This window comes from Osmerus eperlanus, chromosome 9 (assembly GCF_963692335.1).
Source record: "Osmerus eperlanus chromosome 9, fOsmEpe2.1, whole genome shotgun sequence".
NCBI classification, from domain to species: Eukaryota; Metazoa; Chordata; class Actinopteri; order Osmeriformes; family Osmeridae; genus Osmerus; species Osmerus eperlanus.
Genome location: NC_085026.1, coordinates 7,475,362 through 7,480,798, shown reverse-complemented (window position 1 = coordinate 7,480,798; position 5,437 = coordinate 7,475,362).

The window sequence follows — 5,437 nt, the reverse complement described above, 5'->3', positions numbered from 1 at the left end:
GTAGTTTCTCCACCACTCCAACCCGAAAACAACCAGAAACAATGTCGGACTCTAAGTTCACCCAATGCAACGGAACTGCTTTTGTCCCCATTCCTATCCCCTGCAGTAGTACCTTTGTGCCTACAGCAGTGCTGTCTGAACAAGGCAACACACTGGCAAGGATCAGGGACTGCGCAGCCCCTGTGTCCCTCAAAATAGCCACACGTTGCCTACTCTTTTGGTCACCTGCCAAGGACACCCAGCCAGTGGACATAAAGGGCGTGTAACTGTCTTCTGACAAAGGGGTTATAGCTGTAAAGCTGAACGACTGGACTAACCCCACCTCCTTGGGTCTTCGTGGAGGCGACCTCTGCTTGTTTTTCAAGGTGGGGCAGTCAACTACAACATGCCCCACCCGGTGGCAGTAAAAGCACTCTCTACCTTCAGTTTTCGTAGACCCCTCGGCCAATTGAGGACGAGCGTAACGGGACGACACCACAGGTTGGGGGTTGGAGAACACGGTCTTATGGGTTAAGGCGTATTCGTCTGCTAAGACGGCCGCCTGAGCCATGGACGCCACTCGCTGCTCATTAAGGTGGACTACGATGCGGTCAGGCAGGTGATTCTTAAAGCCTTCCAGCAAGACTAGTTCCCTCACCTCTGTCAGGGTAGTGGCCTTGCTGGCAGAACACCACTTATCAAAAAGGGACTCTTTGTCACTGGCGAACTCTACATACGTCTTGTTGGTTGTTTTTCTGTGGTTCCTGAAGCGCTGTCTGTAAGCTTCAGGGACCAGTTCATATGAGCGCAACACTGTGGCCTTTACAACATCGTAGCTGAGACTATCTTCCAGGGACAGGGAGGCCACTACCTCCTGAGCCTTTCCAGTAAGCCTGCACTGTAACAGTAACGGCCACACTTCTTGGGGCCATTTCAGCGCTCCTGCCACCCTCTCAAAAGCCGAGAAATAGCTGTCTACCTCAGCTTCCCTGAAGGGGGGCACCAAAGCAATATTTTTGCTGACGTCAAAATGTCCGAACCCGCTAGGTGACTGTGAACCACCCATCCCCGCCTCTAGCTCCATCTGTCGAATCCGGATTTCCTTTTCTGCCTGTATTTGCAGTTTCTTGACCTCTAACTCCAACTCAAATGTCCTCCTGTCTGCCTGGTCCCTCAACTCGCCCTCGAGACGGGACAGACGAAGGCTGAGCTGTGCCGCCTCCCCCGAACCAGGAAAAACAGGAGAACCGGGGTTGTATTTTGGCAGCGTTCGAGGAGCGGGGAGAGGACCCTCAACCCCCCTGTCCGCCGACCGTGCGGGCGAAGACCTCAGCAGCTCTTTGCCTTCCACATCTTCCTCCTCGCTCTCGCCCTCTTCCCCCATCGTAACAACCCCTTGCTCTAACAAACCACCCGTAACAACTGCCAGGACCTCGGCTCTGAGAGCTTGTTTCCTGGCTGCGATGCCAAAGTGATCCGCGATCGCTAACAGGTCCGCTTTACGCAGCCCTGACAGGTCTGAATATGACGGGTCATCAACAAATGCCGAAACAGCTGCCGCCATGCTACACTCCTAATGACACTACAAAACCTTTACTCACACCCAAACACCACGCCCCGACCACACCGACCACCAAGACGTCCGAGCAGCAGAAAGTCAAGATCCCGGACGAGCCCCCATTTGTTATAAGCCTATGCCTGTAACGGCGGGAACCTGACCCCTGCCACCGCTCAGGGACTCTCAAAGGCCAGTGAAGGGTGCGCAGAGCAAGGAGTGCGAACAAGGACACAAACAAATGGTACCAATGGAATATTATGGCTTTATTTTTGCCACCACGGTATAGTAAATAATAACGGTAATGGGGAAAATAATAAACAGGGACAAGGGGAGGGCTGGACAGGACCAAAGAAAAGAAATCAACATAAAGTTCCCAAAGCTAAACACAAAGCAACTGACACACAAATGAGGTGTCCTAACCAAAAAATACAGCAGTGGTCTGCCCAGGTCTAGCTGGTGTATATAGACAGTAAGTAATTCCTACGGGTGATGTATACCCCGGGGCAGCTCCAAACTACTCCCCAGCCCCTGAACAAAAGAACAAGAAAACGTTCTGGACAACACTACAAACAAAGCAACTCAACACAACAGGACAAAGAAAAACAAGCCAAAAGGACAATGGTCAGCACAGAGGGGAATCCAAACAACTAAACACAAAAGTAGGCCTTACCCACACGCAATACAGCCAGCGACTTATCCCCCCCCCCAAACAAACACAGAGTGGCACAATACATACTGGTGGAGGGTTGGTTGATGACAGGAACCAGGTGAACCGGATTATGGAGAGGAGGAGTCATGGGTGAAAAATGTGTATTGTACGCTGCACTCAGCAGCCTCACATATTCCAAAGGCTGCTGACAGAAAATAATGGCCTTCAAAGGATCGCCTCAAAGCCCAAAATGACAGAATTGGTCATTTGTCTTGTCATGGACAATTTTGAAGCACAACATTTTACATAAAGTGAGGAGGTATTGGTTCACAAAGGTTGGAAGAAGCAGGCGATATTCTGACCACTAGAGGGGTGTCTTTTTCCATATCCATCTCTCCTCACAGCTCAAGAATTGAATGATTGAGAGAAACAAGTTCTATGGTCATTTTGTATTTGCCAACATGGTTGTGTCCCCATTTCTTCTACATTGATGGTTCCTAGTGAGTATGTTGAGGAACCAGCTTATTGGGAAATCATTTTATCACTACAAACTCTAATGGTATGACATGAGGCTGACCCTCGAGTGGGGAGAAAGTGTTTCAACTGTTGAAATAATGCAACTTAACGTTTTGGCAGCAATCAGAGTAAAGCAGTTGTTCAGCGTGCTCCCTTAAATTGTTTTCCTTAATTAAACACTCCTCGAGTCCCGGCCAAAAATGACTTTGGATTAAGCCAGAGAAAACAATGACAAAATATGAAACTGTTCAGTCGAAACAATTCAATACAAAAGCAATTTTGTTTGTCTGCTAAAGTGCAATGCTAAGTGGTATTGTCTTTATATTTTACAATAAGTTCATGCAAACAGGAAATACAATAAACAACATAATGTTGTTGACTTTCTATCCTTTTGAAAAGATCTTTCTGAATGAATCGAAGCCAATTTATGTAACGAGTTAATTGAGTGGAAAGTAATAGGCTCAATGTTTAAAGAGTTTTTAGTATTTTACAGAAATGTGTCAGACGTTGAATTCATTCAACACTTTGTGCTGGAGAAGGGCAATAGGTTCACACAAACATTAATGCCAACAGCCACACAAACATGGATATCCTTCGTTTAAATTAATGTACAAAAGTTATATATATATACAAATATGTTTGAGCATTGTCCGAATCTTCAAATTGTTCCCCATCTTCTGCTTGAATGCAAGTAGATTTGAATATTCAAAATAACATCTTAATGATTGAGAGAGGCCATGTATCCTGCAGAATAGCTACAGATAGCTATAGATAGAGCATGTGTGGATTGTGTGTGTGTGTTCCACTCATGCCTCACACCACTTCCCTAGGTTGGGTTATACTGTAGTCTACTGAGCTCTTTAGTCCGTGTGGGGACTGATGACATGACATCGCTAACCTCCAGTCTGTGCCTTATCAGGACCTGTGTGTACCCAGAGCAAGTCTGGACATGACAGCAGGCTGATACTATCATATGCCCTTATGACTGTGACCTGCGAGTACCAGGTGAGTCTAGATAAGATGGAGGATATCACCGTTGTGGAAGAAATGGGATATCCCATGTGCATGTTCATCACAATCAGAAGATCAGCTAATACCTTTTCATCTGACTGATGAATATTTATCATCAGACTTATTATATGTGCTCCCATTGTAACCTACTGTGTCCTGATGACAGTCACAGGTCTATGATGTCGTATCCTGCCTATAATAATAGCCTGGTGATGCCTGGTGATGCCTGGTGATGAAGAAAGTGTTGTGTCCGTCTCTTCATAACCGGAGTGACTAAGTTCAGTTGAGTTCTGTATTTTAATAAGTATTATCAATCTGCAGATTGGGAGAGAAACCAGACCTCTGACAATAAATGACAACACAACACCAGGCTTAGGTCTTGATCATGTCTCTCTCCCCTCTGAAAGCCGGAGGACCATCTTTTATAGGGCACAATAATGTAAACATAGATAGTGACAGTCAGGCAGTAATGACGTTTCAACAGTCTCAGAGAAAGAGATTCACAGCTCCCAACACATGACCACTCTCAGACTAGAGAGATCATAGTTGGAGCTCTCCTTGTAGTCATGACAAGGGACGTGTACCCAGTACTTTCTCCTGACCCCGAACCTCTATTAACCCTGACACATAGACACAATCTACTCTTATTAATAGCAAGCTTACATGAGAACATACTAACTAGTATCCAATGAATAGTTCTATTGATTATTGAATAATGTAAGCACACAGGAAATCCCAATTTCTTCCACACTGTAGGTACTCTTTGTGTTTCTCTATTCATTATAAACACTATCCTCTGACTTTCATGCTTCAGAGAGGTTTCTTTGCTGGAACCATTGTCTGAACTGATCATTCTTATGTCAAGTTGGTTGTTAAACTTTCTTCAATCTGCAGATTTCTTAATACTTCTAAACCCAGAAGCCAACAGAATAGTCTAACTATCCCTGAAGAGACAGACAGACCTTTTCTTCCCCACCGTCTACAGACAGGTCACCTAGTTATATCTGCTTTATATATTTTTTCATCATCATGTATGAAGTGATTCATTTATCAAATAGTCTGTGTACAATTTTGCGTACTGTGCCTCTGTCTGCCCATGAAACTTGAACTTGGTGACAAAAAAAGGTACAAAAAAACAAAACTCTGTTACAAAAAGTAACATCAATATCCAGACAATCTAATGCAGGACTGAAAAAGACTGCTATTTAAATCCTGAGCAAGTTTGAAAAAACTTGGTCTCGCTCTCGATTAAATAAACAGTTGGACATTGCAAATGGGTCTCTCAGCCTCCCTCTCCCCCAGCGTCCTCCAAGAGTAATGGTGTGTTTATCTAGTCTACAGAAACCCATTAGTTCTGAGCATGAATGGGTTCTCCAGGTTTTGAAATCACTGGAGATTTTGGGGAGGAGTTGGAAAGCAATTGTTGTTTTGTCTCAATATTGAGTCTTTACATCCAATAATCCCTACTATACAGGGATTTCAAGATCTTCATTCCAAGCATTATGTCAAGATTACCATCAGTGTGAATATCTGAAACACACTAGAGGAAAGAATAGGCCTAGAGGTTGTTGATTGGATATTACGGATCATTTTACGGATCATCATTTCACATTACGGATTGGATTTTGATGCAGCTGTCAACACAGAGCAATACAGAAAATCCAGGGACTAACCTTCACCCTACCCAATTTCTCTCTATGGCTCTGTGTCAACCAAACTTACTT